Raw genomic sequence first — 19,491 nt, forward strand, 5'->3', positions numbered from 1 at the left:
CCTCCGGGTGAGTAGTGCGCTGTATAAATGCCTTGATTGATTGATTGATTGATTGTAGAGGACTGGCTTGCTGATCCAATACCCCTCAATGGCCTTATATACGGTCCAAAGGACATGCCGGTCACGGCACCTACCACAATCACTAGCACAATGGAGGCATGGCGTCGCATAGCGGCTCTTTTAGAGGTCTCGTTTCTTTATTCCCCTAGACTGCCGCTCGCATATCACCCGTGCTGCAGGAGAGGGGATTTCAAGATCTTTGTAAGCAAGTTCGGGTCAGAACCTGGGGGGGATCTCTTTCACGAGGGAACCTTCCGCACATCTGTACAATTCTTACAGGAAACAGCGCACACACCACTAGATGTATTTCTATATGTGCGATTGCGACAGGGTATGAGATCGATACTTCCTGATTTCCCCCGAGAGCCGGAGTGTTTTGAACCGTTGCACCGGATGTTGCGATCGGCGGATGGTGGACACAGTGTCCAGGTTGTACGCCTCCATACGGGAATGCAATGTAGGGAACGACAGTTCGTCCCGGATACGATGGAAGGAGGAACTGGGGTGCAGGGGTGTGGAATTTTTGAAAAAATGTACTTGTCCAAGGGACAAAGTCCTACAGAAATCTTCTTGTCCTGTAATGAAATCCACTTGTCCCCTTTACCTAAATCATTTAGATGAGGCAGCACACTTGCTTTATTAATCAGGAACACCCTCCTAAGTAAACTTGCCCTCTGTTTCTGCCCATCAGTTGTAAGCAACCACACATTTCCTTACAGCAACCTATAAGCTTCTACATTCCTCTCACCATAGATGGTAAACTGGCGGGGGTGCGAAGTCACTGAGGAGCAATAGCGATATTGCGGTCGTCAGACAGCACAGATATCGGCTAGTAGTAGGTTCCGGGTAATACACTTTAAGTTCTTGCATCAGATGTACTACACGCCGGTTAAGAAGCTGCGATTTAAACTAGCTGACAATGATCGCTGTGGGCGATGCGGTCAGTCGGGCGCGGGGTTTTTGCATCTGGCCTGGGACTGTGCCACAGTACGGGACTACTGGGAGCAAGTATTCACAGCACTGGGAGACATGATTGACATTCACCTGGATGGGGACCCGTTGCTCGCGCTTCTGGGGCACACAGCACATATACCTCCAAAACACAAAAAATATGTTGCCATCTCGCTGTTGCTGGCAAAGCGGAAAGTGGCCTGCAGATGGGGTAGGGGCCGAGCCCCGAAGTTCAAAGAATGGATGGCAGATATGATATTTTGCCAAGAACAGAGTAACACATATGCTGAGCTACTGCCGCGGGCCTCACGGCCCAGGGATGTATGGGGGCAGTTGGTGGGTTACCTCCTAACGCACGGTCCCGAAGGGGACGCTACTGTGCCGCGTGCGGCTGAAGATGGGGGTGAAGTGGGATCGACGTTACTACAGTCTCTCATTGCATAGATACTCTTCCCTGGCCCTGTGGGGACCGCATGAGTACTGTAGGATTTAAGAAGCATGATGGGATTTATGAGTGGACATGGTCTGCCTGCGCTGCCTGTGTGGGGTTTCGGTTGTGGTGTTCTTTCCACTTGTGCCCGAGCCGTTGACAAGATGATATAATTGGATCAGTGATGCTGCTTGTATGCCTCGTATTCCTGATTGTGTACCTCTCATTATGACTGTTTTATCTGAACCTGCTGGCGGCGTAATACTACTTTGTTATGTAATTGCTTAAAATCACAAATAAAGTTTTCAATAAATAAATAAATAAATAAATATTCGGACGTAGAAACTTTCCAACGCACTCTCGTAGACTTTTCCTGACGCTATTCGTAGTTATTTTTCACGTACGAATCGTACTTGGCCGTTTGTACGGTACTTGTACGACTCGTACGTAAAAAAATACGGATACGGGTCGTACGCAAATTATTTTTAACGGATCGGAATCGGCACCTAAATGTTCAAATAAATTATACATATACATATAAATATATATACTTACTCCAGATAGTGCAACATTAGGAAAAGCACTGGATAGTGTAGGGGTACAAATGACTATTCCCACTCCAGCAAGTGCAACAGTAGGAAAAGCGATGAATAGCGTAGGGGCAAAAATTACTATTCCCACTCCAGCGAGTGCAACAGTAGCAAAAGCGCTGAATAGCGTAGGGACAAAAATTACTATTCCCATTCCAGTGAGTGCAACAGTAGGGAAAGGGCTGGATAGCGTAGGGGCAAAAATTACTATTCCCACTCCAGCAAGTGCAACAGTAGGGAAAGCACTGGATAGCGTAGGGGTAAAAATTAATATTCCCATTCCAGAGATTGCAACAGTAGGGAAAGCATTGGATAGCGTAGGGGTAAAAATGACTATTCCCACTCCAGAGAATGCAACAGTAGGGAAAGCGTTGGATGGCGTAGGGGTAAAAATAACTATTCCCACTCCAGAGAGTGCAACATCAGGGAAAGCATTGGATAGCGTAGGGACAAAAATTACTATTCTCACTCCAGTGAGTGCAACAGCAGGGAAAGCGCTGGATAGCATAGGGGTAAAAATTACTATTCCCACTCCAGCAAGTGCAACAGTAGGGAAAGCATTGGATAGCGTAGGGGTAAAAATGACTATTCCCACTCCAGCGAGTGCAAGAGTAGGGAAAGCGCTGGATAGCGTAGGGGTAAAAAATTACTATTCCCACTCCACCGAGTGCAACAGTAGGGAAAGCGTACGACAACATAGATGTTAAAAATAACATACTTATAAATGAAATAAATATTGTAATTAAATAATGATGTAATAATACATTTTGAAAAAAATATATAAAAAATAATAATTACTTTAATATTAAATACTTCCCACCCTATTCCCCAATAAACACACAACACACTCCACATACAATTTCACACAATTAAATTAATTTAATTAATAACAATTAATTTGCAATTAATAATTAAATAAAACATTTGACAATAACAAATATTAAGTAATACAAATTAATAACCAATTAATAATTACCCAAAAAATAATTATCAATGCCAATAAATAATCTTTAATAAAAATTAATGACTAATTAATCAACAAAAAACAACAATACCAATAAATAATACTTAATACAAATTGATAATAACTTAATTAAGCAACAAAAAATATCAATACCAATAAATATTATTTAATAAAAATTGATAACCAATAATTAATTAACAGCAAAATGAATAATCAATACACATTTTTAATTAATTACAAATAAATAACTTACCATATTCCCCTAAAAACACACAATCCACTCCAATAATAAATGAATACAAATAAAATTATCAATTAATAATAATTCATTACCAATTATTAACAATATATTAATTATTATTAACAATAATTAAAAATTATTACTCAATTAAAATGAAATTACTTCGCACCCTATCCCCCTATAAACCCACCACCCGCTACAAAAATAAAACACAAAATGTAATTAAAATAAATTAATTCCTAAAAATTATTATTTAATTTACTATAATTAAATTACTTCCCACCCTATTCCCCTATAAGCCCACAACCTGCTACGTTACTAAAACGCAAAATTTACTTTTACATTTTTTTTACTAATTTCTAAAAAATGTATACATATATTTTAAAAAACAGTACAATACTTAACAAAAAATATAGAACACATACATATTAAATACATACTAAAATACATTACTCATAAATATCGATATTATTAACATCGATAATTTAACTATCGATATTACTAACATCGATATTTGCAACATCGATATTTCTTACCTTAACTCCGATATTCTGGTTGTAGATATTCTTGACTTCCATTTTGTGTCCCTACGATATTTCAAACTCGATATAACTGTGCTTCGATATTTAAAAATCGATATTTTGACTGTTCACCCAATTTCACGGTACTCCATCGAAGACAGCACAGGCCTTTATTAACTTCATGGAAAAATTAAACACACCAGCTGCCATTTTTTTTGCCCAGATTATCACATATACGAGCCATGATAGTGACATGATAAAGTTGAAGGATATCATAACACATCAGTCATGACTCCACCACACTTGACCGCTCACCAGTAATAGAGAATATAAAAAATACAAAAATATCAAGGATGAACTGTACATAACTCAGGAAGGAGTTCTACTACAAGAGTCGATAATTCTAATTCCAGAGAGTCTGCGACAGAAAATTAGTTAAGTGGCACATGAAGGATATTGTGGAATCATTGCCACAAAACGAGCTCTCCAAGAACAAGTCTGGTTCCCTTATCTTGATGACAGGGCTGAAAGGGAATTTGATGCCTGTCGTCTATGCAACTGCCTTTCTACAAAAACTATTCACCACACTTTGAATATGTCATAACTTTCAAAGCATGCATAGTAACGAGTAGCCATTGACTTTTTCCTTCCATTTGAAAATGGACATCACCTGTTGGTGATTATGGATGAACACTAACGATTTCCATTATTAAAGATCTTTCGTCTACTACTCAAGAGCAAGCCAATGAATGACTAGATGACATCTTTGGGACTGGGGTGTTCCAGCAATAGTGAAGTTTGACAAGACTTCTTGGTGCGTTTTGGTATGCTTGGAAACATCTCCGGTTTTATTAGCGCTTAGCCTGTAAACAATTGTCCTGTAAAAACAAAGCCTCATTAATACATGTACTGTCTCTCTTTTGTGTCAAACCTGCCAAACATGCGAGGAAGGTCTGGGTTTTATGCATAACTTAGAACTTTTTTGACACGATAAGCGGGGCACTACAAAGCTGTATACGTCCACGCAAATCTCTGTGTTATTCTCCACAGGCCATCATAACGAAGCCTGACAATTCCGTGCAATGTCGACTCCCCCTAACTATACAGGGCATATCCCTCGAGCATGCGGGTACTATCCCTGGACTCTGTATAACAGCAATTAAGCTTTCTTAGTCTTCAAAAACAATGCGGTTGTGTTTTGTTTCTCAACAACAAACTTTGACAACCACAGCGGGATATAATGAAGCCTCTCAACATCTTTCATTTTGCCTTCTCTCAATTCACAGTTCCCGAGAGCCCTCACTGATCTCATGAGGTCCTGACTCTAATATCTAGGGGTGAGAAACATGATGTGTTTTGAATAAAACAAGACAACAGTGTCTAGAGGTTTGCCATCAATGGTGGGGCCTGTTCTGCGGTAATATTTACCTAGACAGCTATGGCTCATATATTTACCTTATGAATGAGCCTTTCCATAGAGTCACATCAACCTGGATACGTTACCTAGGCGTACTGTATGTACGACAGAGTAAACATATGAATAAAGACCTACACTGGCACAATCTAATCATTGATCTTATACCTATTTATGTATGTCTGTCACTATGCTGAGAAAAATAGTTTTTTAATTATTCACATCACTGTCATTGTATATGCACTTATGCCAACCTATAGCGATAATACTCACGCTAAGAGTAATGCGCACCAGGCCCTCCAATGGATGACCCGGACACTATAACCTATCATGACAAGATATTAACGCTACAATACTTTTGTCCAACACTTTTTCTCTTTACAGAAACCCTACTTCTTTCTACAAACTTGGTGGCACTGGTAAGTTCAGGCCGCCACTGATATTAAAATTGACCTTCCCTTGGCCCTGAAGAAGCGCTCTGGATCTCCTTCTGAGGCCACATACAGCGCGAAACAAGTTGACCATTATATATGTCCATTAGGGACATATACCCAGCTACAGAGGGACATAATATCCCAAGAGCAGCACCACACATTACAGAGGGATCACCCTAATAAATAGTATCCACTCTCCCTCCACCCATTTTTTAACACACCACTTTAGACTTCACTACCACTTACACCCATGCACCCAAACGGCTTCTCATCAAAAGATCTCCGATAAAGAGACCCTTCTGGGGACCCGTAGGGCATTGCAGCGCCAGCCCGACGTAGAGCAAAGCCCAAATGATGAAGCATGACATCTTTCGGGGTGTGTGAGGGCATTATGATGAGGGGACACTGTCCCCACAGACAGAGTAGCACACAACAAAAGTTTCTTCCTCTTTCATCCTCTACAAGGAACAGTGACTCCCTTTGTGTACTAGTTACTCTTCAGGAGCAAGGGTCACTGGACCTAATAATCAGCTCCTAGTGCCCCCCCTCTCTATGATTAGCATTTGAATATAAAGCATTAGAGTAAAGCGGCAGCACCGACGTGCTGCGCAAGGACCGTGCTGCTTGGGGAAATCTGTATACGTGAGGCAGGCTGCAAGAATCTAGTCTCGCCGCAACAGGCACTGATGTGATGCGCGAGGACAAAGCTGCTAGAAGGAATCAGTGTACTACGTGAAGCGCGCTGCAAGAATTCCACCGCGCCGCTGCTCAGGGTTCAACTGCCGAGCGTGAGGTGTCCACACCACTTAAGTATAGAGACAGGTGGTGGTAACAAGGCTTAGCGCACGAGCGCTCCAAGTCTACTGGTGCCGGCAGGAGACGAGGCGTGGCAAAGCAGTTGCTATGGGACCACAGTGTTACGCATCCTGGGCATCTCAATAGAGCCGCACGCTGTTGCTACAACAGACAGTTGTCGAAAGGAGTGAATGGGTGCCTGGAGGATGGGTGTAGGGTGAATGAGGCTTCTGTCGGGAAAGAATTGGTGTCACAATGAAAGGAGGATTATCTATGAATACTACAGGGGGACTATGTATCCCAGCGCTTACTTGGGCAAAATGAAATGAAATCCTGGCAATAGTAATTATTTCTGAACACTACGGGGAATGTGTCCCAGCGATTACATGGTAAACAAGTAGTGCAGACACCACACGCTCTGCAGCCGACTCCTGAGCAGCAGCGAGGCTGGATTCTTGCAGCCCTCGTCACTTTTTATTTGGATTTCCCAAGGCAGAACGGTCTTTGCACAGCACATCGGTGCAGCAGCTCTATTCCCACTGGAGTACATGGCAATAATTACCTCCCAATCAGACACGAGTCTCTGTCTCCCTAGGGGTGAGTTTCATTTAGGCAACACTCACATTGCCTTGCTTTGGGGGTGTACAACTCAGTGCTACTTAAAGTTTTGTATATTCTTTCATTACAATATTACCCCTTTTATTTGATTTTACCTTACTTTGACCTTCATCCAGTTCACAGCTAGGGAACCCCATGTAAGTGCTCCTTTCTCTTACTAAGCACATTGGTGGTGTGCACTTCCTATGTTTTTCTTCTTGCTTCCATCAGGTACGTTAACAATCAACCAACATTATGGCCTACGGTTGTTGCTGTTACTCCTAACACTAAGGGCACAAATACGAGTCTGGTGGTCCATAGACCGCCAGACTCATGTGGGCGAGGCAGTGGCGGTCTCCTGACCACACTATGACGATTTGGGCGGTCAGACCACCACAGCCCGCTGCAGCCGCCAGGGAAACGTAATATGCTTGGCGGTACTGCTGTGGACAAGCCCAAGCATATTACAAGTTTGCTCTCCGCTAGTGGTGTCATGGAGGTTCTTACTCCATGAACACCATGGCGGAAAGGAAACTGAGCCTCCTCCTCATGTGGATGCACACAGTGGGGACACAACATGTTCCCCCGTTTGCATGCACACCAGTCCATCAATTGTGTGTCTTTTGCTTACTCGCCCTAAGTGTGCCAGGTATGCCCAGACATGGGTCCTGGGCTCACTGTGCCACTGGAATCAAGCTATCCTGGCTGAAGAGGGGTGAAACCCCAAAACCGGTCCTAGGATGCTTGTTTCCGGTACAGGGAGGACCTGGCTTAGCAGTTCAGGCTGGACTGTTCCCATGAGGCACAGGGTCATGACTGATTTGCATATGGCCAGGTCTAAAATGGGGTGGCATGGTGAGCAAAAGAATGATGGATTAAACCCACATCTCTTGACTGGGGTGAATGTTTTGATTTGTTCTGCATTCCGTCCATCAATTGTGTGTCTTTTGCTTTCTCGCCCTAAGTGCGCCAGGTATGCCCAGACGTGGGTCCTGGGCTCACTGTGCCACTGAAAACAAGCTATCCTGGCTGAAGAGGGGTGAAACCCTGAAACCGGTCCTAGGATGCTTGTTTCCGGTCCAGGGAGGACCTGGCTTGGCAGTTCAGGCTAGACTATTCCCATGAGGCACAGGGTCAAGACTGATTTGCATATGGCCAGGTCTAAACTGGGGTGGCATGGTGAGCAAAAGAATGATGGATTAAACCCAGATCTCTTGACTGGGGTGAATGTTTTGATTTGTTCTGCATTCCGTCCATCAATTGTGTGTCTTTTGCTTTCTCACCAGTTACTGCATGGCATGGACTTTTCAGTCCACGTCATGCAGGAACAGTTTTTGACGTTTCCATTGCGATACTCATTTTCGGAGGCACCGCCATGGGAATGCCAAAAACCAGTCTTGGCGGGAGGACTGACCATGGCTTTGGCGGAGCGGCGGCAGAGCTGACTCGGTGCCGCATCGTTAATGTCGTAATCAGGTTTAAGTAGTGACTTCATAAGTTTTGTACCCACAGGTGTCCCCCATTTAAACTCTGATTGCTAAAAGGGCTCCCTTGCAATAGATACATTTTCCATTGGTCGTTTGTTACAGTTTGGAAACCTGTTTTCCTTTTTTGTATTGTTTGTATAATTGTATTGTCATCGTGGTTTGTCTTCTGGTTCTGTATAGCGTGGGACACTATGCACATTATGCATTTGCATTGAAAAATAAAGTTAATTATTTTTGTCACAGCCAGTGTTTGACTACTTTTTGTCGATTTTTCTATCCACATCCTCCAACAGTCTTAATGTGTAATTGTGCTTATTATTGCATCAAGTATACATTTATAATTTCAATAGGAACCACTATTCATTTTGAAAAGGTGATAGTAAGAAACCATGACTGTCTAATGTGCCATCTCATGCTGAAGATGACACCGAAAACATGTCTGCGGAAGGGAAATAATGGACAAACTCAATATTGAATCAAAATATCCACATGATGTTGAAACCATGTAATTATAGGTACTTAAGAAAGCTGCCACGAAAAAGCACTAAAGCACGGCACTGGTTGAAGTTTTCCACCTCAGCTCTACCTAAAGCTGTGGAAAGAAAACATTATGACCATCTGAAACAGGTCTGTAATGGAACACATGAAAGAAGGTCCAGAAGACGGACGAATCCTAAAAAGGTATGAGACTTGTAATGGAAGTACATGTGATTTTAAAAAAGATGCCTTGGCTGAGATTCATCATAATTGTGAAGGGTGACCTATATATACTTGTATGTATGAGGTGTCATATGGGCCAACAACTCTCTAATGATACTGCTGACATATAATGGAGATTAAACCACAACAATCTTGATGATGAAGGGTTGAGTTGTCTGCCCAGTACCTTAAGGGTGATGTGCTAAGAACGTATGACTAAAGTTGCTTTTTGCCAGGATCATGACATTGTAGTTTTGGCTAAAGCACCTAACACTGCAGCTCACTCTAGACAGGATTGCATCGCACAGCATTGGCACATTAATAGTGAGCCTCATTTGCGGATGTTGCTCACTTGCTCCTATCTACATAAGGTTATCAGGTGTACATGAATGTAGTCAGGATGTCAAGAAATGCTCCTGTGTCATAGAGGCTTGATTTGCTGGCATTAGCTGTGTGGCTCTCAAAGAGAACTGTATATGATGCTCACTCTCTGCAAAGCATCCATCACTTAGTAGAGTATTTTGCTATGTGCTGATTGATAAATCCAATGGACCAATCTTACTCTCTCTGCTTTGTGGTGCCAGTTGCAGAGAGGTCTAGTGCTGGTAGCCTTTTCAGGAAGGAGGCATTGAGTGGACCCCTATGCTTTGCTCCAGGGTATCCGTAATGATGAAAATGTTTTGTATGGTGCCCATATTGAACCTGTATATCTTTGGATCTCAAGCAGACGGTGGTTTATGGGTTCCAGTTTTACTCTGGCAATCCTGGCTCTCATCTTCCGCTGCAACGCCATTTGGGGTCATTGATTGACGGCCTGGTTTCCAACCTCATGCCGCATGGTTTGTTGTAGCAGAAAACGTATCTGGCATAGCATGATATAGTGGTCTAACAGTGATGCATCCATAGTGGTGTACTGCAGAATGGAAGTATAAGCTACTGCAGCCAACCAGTGAGAGCTTTACCTGTCCATGGCTGTTTACGTAGGTCAGGCCCTTTGTGCAGATTTTATGTTTTTTCCAGCTCAAAGAGTGCATGTGCTTTGTTGTTTGCATTATTATGTTGGTCTTAGTATTTCGTATTGTTTACAGCTTTTCTTTCATTCCGTTCACTTTCTGGAATTGTTACCATCTGCTTTTGATTGGAGGCATTTTAAGGTGGTATTTTCCACTAGTTGTTAATGACCTCTCATATTTGTAACTGGGTGTTATTTAAAACCTGCATTATTTTTCACATGTGATAAATATCACATGAGGTAAATAGCATATGCGTTTTTTAACTCATGATCAGACAATTTGTTAAAGTCATGTGCTATTTACACTGGCACACGTGGACTACCAGAACACATAACTCATAATCAGGGCCCAAGTTAGGATTGCCATACCTGAAGAAAAGCCTGCCAGAGTTTGTAATCCTCCATTTTGTGGAAGCACGCACAGCGACATTCTTACCAGCTGCATTGATTTTCTTGCTCTCCTTGTCAGGCGGTGGAGCATCCCCTGTTGCCTGGGCAGAAGCTCTTTCCCTGGCTGTGTGGACGACCAAGAAATGTGGTGGGACATGCTCGTTGACATACAGTGGGTCATCAGGAGTGAGCTTGTACTTTTACTCCACACTTGCAGCAACTACACAAACTTTCACCAGTTCTTTAAAGCCTTTTGTGGCACATCTGGTCATGATTTTCAGCACTATAAAATCCTCCTCCTCCTCCTCCTCCTGCATGACGTGGAGCTGAACCGTGTGGTGCTCCGCTACACATTGAACTACTGAGTGATATGTAGTGGTGTTGTCTAGACCAAGGTCTTTATAGGGTAGGACCTTAGGCTCACATCAACGCTCGAGTTGACTTGGTCAGTGACGGCTGCTCCGCTACGGCAGAGGAGCGTCATCCCACTGCCTTTAGTTGTGAAAAAAATTGAAAAATAAAATGATAATAACTCGCGTTATCATCATTTTATTTGCTCCTGTAGCAGCGTCGGGCAGATCTGCTCCGATCTCAGGGCAGGTGGAGAAGTGGTGAGCACTATGTAAGTACGCATCAATGTTTGACCGGCCCTCTCGGGCCGGCCAAACATTCATACGCACTATGCATGTTCTAACATGCCCAGGCTTTCATTCCCTGGCTGAGCACTGAACCACAGCGACCAGACCAATTACAACGCTGTGATTGGCTATGGGGAGCCGGGTGCTTCCTGCTTCTCCAGAAGCCAGGAAGAGGACGGAGGTGAAGCGGCGGCAGCCGGCCAGCAGGTAGGTGAAAGTTTTTTCTTTTTTTTACCGTCCTCCCCACCCATTGCTACATCCCGGGAGCAGCCACCCTTGGGATTGGTGGCTGTCCCATTGATTATCCCCACCATGCAGTGGCATGGGCTCTAAATGACAGTACTGGTGTTATACTGATTGTCTGATCTGAGTGTAAGCGCAAAGAGTAGATGGACTCTTGAGGGGTTGGTGATCGATGAGGTGACTGTGGTAGTATGTGGGTAGGGAGGAGGTGGGGAGTGTATGGAGAATATTGTGTCACAGGGTTTCTAGGCAGCTCCATAATCTTAGGTGTGGGGACCCTTCCCAGCACCTCTGATATCCCCTCCTCAAAGGTTCAATACATCTTCTTTGCTGGAAATATCTGTAGTGTTGCCGGCTCCTCAGCAGGTAGTGGGCATACAAGGATTTTCCCTATGGATGGGTGAATGTATATCTTGCATAGCCTACCATCAGGGACCTTGGGCAATTGAATGGCTGGAGACACCTCGCTCACTCTGATCTCATAGTTAATGGCTTTATGTTGTCAGCTTCAGGTGGGCTCTTCCAAACTGGTTTAGGCCGCGACTCCACCTCCAAAGAGTACTGGTCTTTACATCAAAGCGGACTCAGAGTCTGCTGAAGTCGAGACTTCCTGCCTTTGTTGTGAGGCTCCTCTGGAGCCAAATACAGTTTTTGGTGCACTATGCCCTGATACTGAACTCAAACCCAGAGGTGTGTGCCTCCTCTTGTTAGACTCTGGGCTTGATGCCAGACTCCCCTTGGGGGCAGTGCTCTGCCTCCTACTGAAATGTCTTTCAAAGTCAAAATCCCAGATGGATGATCCCCTGAAATTGGTGTAGGAATTGAGAAATTTGGGCCAGTGTGGTCTTTATCCTGATCATTTACTTTGGCGCCATTGACCGGCTCATCGTAAGCCGTGAAGTCTTCAGATGATGAATTCTCAGGACTTTGTTCTAGTTGGGCCGGTGGAACGCACTATAGCCCCTCACCTTCCTTGAAGTCACCCTCAAAGTCCTCAGGACCAAAGATGTCTGGCACATTAGAAGTGTTGCAGTGCTGCATCCTATAATGTGCCCATGGATGTTTCCTTCAATATGTGATGGTTTTCTTGTTCTTAAAGCTGTAAGATTCCACATGATCTCGAGGGAGGCAGAGAATGTACACTTGATGGTGGTCTGACCATGGGAACTTCTTGTTACACCTTGGAAAAAACTAAACTGCTATATTCTACATTCCCCTTCCCCATCAAAGTCATTCTCATACAACATGAGTTTACTTGATGAAAAAAACGCATTACTGCGTGTGGTTGGACTTGGCCTTCTCTGGAGGGTCACCCCAGGACTTTTTGCCTCCACCCTCCTGTTTGCTGAATTTGTTTTCTGTTGGCTTTAGGACTGTGCACTTTACTACTGCTAACCAGTGCTAAAATGTTTGTGCTCTCTTCCTCAAAACATGGTATAATTGTCTTACATCTGATTGGTACATTTCATTGCCTGCAAGTCCCTCCTGTATGGTACAACGGGTACCCAGCAGCTTTAAGTTAATTGCCCCTAGTGAATTTAAATTAAATTCTCCTAGTGGTAAGCAGCACTCATCGTGCCACCCATTAAAAGTAGCCTTTTAAAACATGTTTCAGGTCTGATAGTGCAGTCAGAGGTGCTATTTTAAACTACCAATTTGACCTGGCAAAAATAAACCTTTTGCCAGGTCTAAACCTTCCTTTTTAATACATTTAAGTCAGCCTTAATTTAGGCCCTAAATAGCCCAAAGGGCAAGATACATAGTATTTGAAAATTAGGACATGTTTTCAAGTTTTAGATGTCCTGGTCGTGAAAAATCCTAAATTCATTTTTTACTACTGTAATGCTTACCTGTTGTAGGAAGGTAGAATCTGACTAATGGTTGCCCCCAACTTTTTGCCTGGTATTTGAGTGGTTTTTGACTAGTCTGGCTGGGATCCTGCTATCCAGAACCCCAGCCTATCTGCTTCCTCTGATAAACTATGTGAGTACCCTAGGTACCAACCAATTGGATGCTGAGGGTGCCCTGACAGTCCCTTGTAGATGGTACCCTAGGTACCCAGGGCATGGGTCCCTCAGTAGGCCTACCAGGGATGTAGCACTTATTGTGCCACCCTGGGACAGCCATACAAACTGACACCACCAGACCACTACTGTAGTCTGGGTAAGGTGGTGCTAGCACCCCCTACAGGGATATAGGTACCCTATATCCTACCCCATTACAACACATATACTCTCATAGGTCACCCCTATAGCAGGCCTTGCTAATCCTACAAGGCAGGGTGCTGAGGTATGTGTGAGGGGGGACCCCTACCCGAGTAGGGCCTCTCTGCATCCTTCGTAAAATCATTGCTGGGTTGTTTGTAGTGTAGCCATACCATATACTCTTAACCGCATTATAAGTCTATCGCGATAGCGTGATAACTTGAGAATGGCTACACAGAACCATATCGTGTTTGGTGTCAAACATGTAGGAATCCCACCCCCAGTCCAGCCATGGGCATGAGGGCACGATTACCCCCTGCTAGAGGGGCGATATGGGAAAAGCGGCAGAATTTAGACACCAATTTAAAAGTGCACACGTAGTACAAAATGGCTACTACCCGCCACCCACACGACTCTGGCTGGCTGGTGCTGGGGAAAATCCCAGCCTCGCCAGATGGACAATAGGGCTCCTGTGGCAGGGAGGTGCTAGCATCTCCCCAGACAGGATATGTGGTTTGGAACAGGGTGGGTGCACCAAAGATGCCTTTCAGAGTTGCACGTAGGCAGCTACAGCGCCTACATTCTGCATACACCGCCTCGAACCGGTTCAGGGGCATCCTGCCCATCGCCTAGGCGGGAAACACACAAAGGGGAGAGGGTGTAGCCACCCTTTCCAGCCTCATCTCTCATTGGTGGACACAACTCTGGACACTCCCCTAATCTTGGGGATAAAGGTGAATAACGTGGCCCCAGAGCCTCAGATTAATCTTGGACTTTACAGACTTGACCTTCGACGAGCTGCTGCCCAGCTGACTGAAGAAATCTCCCTTGGGATAAAGGAGTTATTCCCCTGCTTGGCAGGCACCTGAAACACTGCAAGTGACCCGGTTGGAACTTCGCTGCTCCCACGAACTTCGTCGACTTCCAGCACCCTTGAGGTGGGTTTCCTAAGCATCCCAGAGGCCAGTGAGTGTGCACAGCAAACCTGTGTACCGTGGACTGCGTGGGTGCCGAGATTCCCAATACCTCAGGACACCGGCCACCTCTTGCGTAGCACACGACCCTGACCAGTGGGGAAGTTGTGCTTTGGCCCATTATTGAGCCAACCACCAAGCAGCATCCGTGCCAAAGATCAGCACCTTAGCCCCCTCCGGTGGCCCGTGGGCTCCCTTTTACGCACTCCATTTTGCTGCCTTCCGCGGTCCCTTGTCTCTCGACTTGTGGGCCCGAGCGGATGACAATCTCGACAACTAAGAGTTCCCCTGGTTGCTCCAGGCCTGCTCTACAGTCTCTCCAGAGGAGACCTCTCACAGACCTCGTGGGTCTGCACCAGTAGCTGATTTGCTAATCTTGCGTGGGTTGCGGTGGCCAAGGCTTAGTGGATCCAATCCGGACACTAACACCGCAGTGACCCTCATCCGACGTGGGACAGTCGCCCTCCCGAAGCTGGCCTTCCTTGAAGCCTCCCGGAGCCCGTGGCTGCAGATCCAAGCTACACCTCTTTCCACTTGAAGCACCCGACATTGAAGGGCTCTTTGCTTTGAGCTCCCTGGTCACTGTGCCGTGACCCAGACTCTGTCCCCTCTGCTTTCAGGTTCTTCTCTACAAGATCTACAACTTCAATCTTCACGGCATCATCAACGCTTTTGGCTAGCAGCACTTTTGAACATTTCTCCATTGAAAATCAGCCCGCGACCCGACATCAAAAACGACCTATGCACCCGGCTTCCCTGGGGCAGGTAACAGTGGTACCTCGGTACTCTCGTGGTAGTGGGCTCTTCAAAAGCTAAACTCTAAAGTTTTAACTTTGTACTCCTGCTAGAAGTGACTTTAATCTGTTTAAATCAAACCGCGACATTCTCCATAGGCTTTAATAGAGATCCCGATAGCAGCTATTTCCACTGCACGCGCCTCCCGTGGGTCCCCTTCCTCATAACCTGGGGTGGATTGTTAAGGGGCCAGCGATCCTAAATGCCCTAGGCATTGTCTGTAGAATTGTCGTGGTTCTTATACCACTTTTTTAATATATGGTTTGGTCCCCCCCCTGGGGCCCTATGATTCCAGTGCTATTTTATTGTATCTATCAATGCTTGTTTGAATTGTAACTTTGCCTCAGCCTCATAAAGAGACTTGTGGGATTCGGTTTAGAATAAATACATATATTTTATATATATACCTGTGTGGGCTACTCTTTCATTTGGTCATTCAAGAGGTTATCTATGGTAAAACAATAAGCTTAACACTCCTTCAAGACTTAGCCTGAAGGCTGCCCTCCACAGCTACCACTAGGATAGCTTTCTTTAAAGGTTGTCTTAAACCTATCATCAATAAGAGTCGAATTGGACTGGTGCAAGGTGTCCCCTATAACTAGGAGACAGCATATGCCAGGCCAACTTCTCACACCTGTCCCAGTGGATAACAATGGATTACCTTATTACATTTAGTAAGTGCTAACATTGGATTGGGAGGAGGTAGAAATATCATGTTTGAACTCAAAAAATTAATTGTATTCTAAATTCCTCTGTAAAGTTGAAGTTGGATTTTAATTTACAATTTTGAAAATGCCACTTTTAGAAAGTTTCTCAATGAGGGGGTTTGGGCCCTTAAAAACAACCACGATGGGTCTCGTAATATTAAACTATAAACAACAACAACAAGAGGTAGCTGTGAATTTTATACATTCTTTTACTTCAACATAGAGGACATTTTATTAAATAAACATGGCCTCAGATTCATTGTATACATTTAGTTCATAACTATTTGGAATTTAGACATAGATAATAGAAAGAAAGAGAAAGAACCACAGTCACATCACAAATACGATAATTTGTCTAAAAACATTGTGCTCACTGTGAATCCAATTATGTGTCAAACAAACATTATATTTTGAAAGACATACAAATAAATCTGTAACTATTCAGAGTTCACCAGTCCCATAGTAAAAAAAACAAGGCGAAGGATCCACAACATTTGCTTTTGGAATACTGTGGGTGGGGTCCAGAAATCTCTAATGTGGGCTTCCAATTTATATAATTCTTTATTCGCACATTCAGTGAACTTGGATCCCCCTCAAGTATATGTCAACGCGTTTCGAACACCAATTTTCTTTATCAGTTCTCCTCAGGACCAGGGCTGAGTGAGTTCTCTGGGAACACTAGTTGGAAATTCTCAACTTCTTGGAACACATTGCAACTAGTCAAGTTTTGTAGTGAAAGGGAGCATGTTTTTCTCGAGCAGGACACCCCTAAGTCTAGCTTTAATGCTTCATTTGTTAAGGTGTTTATCTCTGGTTGTAGATGCAGGGAAAGAAAAAGTAAAACTTGTGAGAGCTTCTGATGTGTCTTCAACTATTAAAACATCAATTCGGGGGCATCCAGAACGAAGAAAATATTTTTGGTTGACATATGAATGACAAAGGTCAGAACTGCAAGCAGGAAAGCAATCGATCCACATCTCTAATTCATTCTTCATCTTTTTCTCCTTCTTTCTTTCAATAATTTTACCTTTGTTCTTATGTTCTTTTTTTTCCTCCCCTTTGTTTCTCAATTTAGTTTTCCATCCTCTACTTCTCCACATCCTTTCTTTTATCCTACATTTTTCTTTCCTACTTTTTTCTTTTCTTCTGTCTTTCCGTCTTTCTTTCAGTATGATCTTCTTTCTCTGTTGTTATCTTTTCTGTTCTTTATTCCATCTCTCGTTTTCTTGTTGTATTTACTCTTTTCTTCCTCCACTATTGTTCTGGTCTCCATTTCTCTTTCTCCGTTTCTTTTTAACTTTTTTCTTCTTTCTTTCTGTTTTCTCTAATTTTCTCTTTCCCTACTTTCCATCTTTTTCTCGTCTTTTTGTCTTTCTTTTTTATTCCTCTGCCGTGCTATTCCTTTCTTTTTCTATGAATTCCTTTATCATTCTTTTTTCTTCTCCTTTCATTCATTCCATTCAGTTTCCTTTTCTTCTTTCATTTACTTCTTAATTTCTCTTTCTTCCTTTATCATCTTTGTCTCCTTTATCTGTATATTTTATTTTTCCTCATTTTTGCTCTCCTCCCTTTTATTCCCTCTCTCCCTGACTTTCTCTGTTTCTTTAATTCTTATTTTTCTCTTTTCCCTCTTTCATTTGTTCTCTCATGCTGTCATTCCTTCCTTTCTTTTGTTCTCTTTCGCTCTTTGTCCTCTCCTTTTTCTATCATTCTCTCCCTCTCTCTTTCTCCTGTTTGCTGTCTCCAGAGCAAAGGGATAAACGGATTCTTATGCCCCACAAATGCAAACCTTTTGCAATACAACTCCTGTGCAATTAATAATGTATGCTCTCTTTGGATAAGTAATTTGATCTTTGTGTACAAAGTAGCTCTTACTATAAGAAGGTTTGGGAAACTCTGCACTAGACCAAGGGAAAATAGGAACTTTTCAAAAACAGATGTGGGGGTGAACTAAGTCTCCCCTATTTCAAACAGAGGCAACAGGTATAAATATTGGACCTCCTGAGCCACTCATTAGTATGGACCTGTGGATATTAAATAAGAAGGACTGCTTCGATCCCTAGAGGACTGGCCTTCCATTTGAGGCCTGTCTTGTTCCCCAGATAACTTTCCTGCTGCTACCAGAGACCTGCCCAGTTACTTGAGGCCTGCCTTGTTCCCAGAGGACTGCCCTGCTGCTTAAGGCCTGCCCTGCTCTCTGAGAAGGGAGACTTGACCTGTTCCTTTCATCCCAGGCTAACCTGCTTGACGGTAGCTGGCCTACCTGTTAAGAGCAATTGGGACACAACAAGCTCCAGAGGCCACAATGCAATTGCTTAAATGACCTGCTGTAACTTGGCCTGCCTGAGCCCTGCTGGCCTATGCTGGAGTGAATTCCTGATCCCCGAGAGGTGCCTTCCCAGGCCCTGGACCCTTGGCTGGCATCAGTTGAGCTCCTGCAGTGAAATACATAGGTTTTGAAATCTGTACACTGGACTTTGAGAAGGTAACTTTTAAGCAGGACTAACCTTGTCCCTGTATCTGCCTCACACTCCATTGCGGTCAGCCTGAACTTGTGACTTTGTCCCAGTCTAGGGCGACCAGCTATCGACAGTTAGCGCTTTCTGTTTCTTTACATTGTTTTTACTTAAACATTTAACATTGCATATCTCCAGTTTGCCAGATTGAATGTTTGTAGTTTTGGTCTAATTTTATGTATTAATTTTACTCTAGCTTTCTAAATTGGTGTGGGATATCTCTTGTACAGGGTTTTTACTCATCTTCCCAAGGGAGACATTAATTAGACTAACAATAGATAGCAAAACAAATAAAGATTTCTAGACAGACCAATCCCTTTTATGGCAACAAAGGCAGGGTACACAGGTCTTCTACAGGAAATGTAGAATTGTTACTATTACTGTGGGTTTGGTGCCTCTAAAGTGGGATCTCGGAGATTTGTCCCATCTGTGACGAGGAAGAGGGAGGTTTTGGTGTATGTACACGGTAAAGGTATTATATGTTGTGTTTTAAAACTTGTGAAAAGAATATTTCTGGGTTCACTTACAGAGTCTGCATAATCGGGCGTAATATGGTGTAGCTGCAGATTCATTGCTACGGAGCAATACTTATTTAGAATTTTGCATTTTTCCTGTAACTTCACAACTTTAAATGGCCATTTTTTTGTAATCAAATTGCACAAGTCATTGATGGCACTTTACAAAATGAACACTCCCCAAATTTGTTTTATATTCTTTGATACAGGTTATTCTGCATAAATGAACTCAGAACAGTGAACATAGATATACTCTATGGCAGCAGAAAAAAACACCTACATAGTTACAGTGCAATAAGGTTTTCTTAGGCTTA

General features: G+C 43.5%; 1 protein-coding gene across 3 annotated transcripts in view; it reads right to left on the reverse strand.

Annotated features, from left to right (window-relative positions):
- The window catches only part of HK1 (hexokinase 1), a 1,728,681-nt gene that overhangs the window by 1,323,732 nt on the left and 385,458 nt on the right, over positions 1–19,491 (reverse strand). The window lies entirely within an intron of this gene.

Source organism: Triturus cristatus, chromosome 1_2, assembly GCF_964204655.1.
Source record: "Triturus cristatus chromosome 1_2, aTriCri1.1, whole genome shotgun sequence".
NCBI classification, from domain to species: domain Eukaryota; kingdom Metazoa; phylum Chordata; class Amphibia; order Caudata; family Salamandridae; genus Triturus; species Triturus cristatus.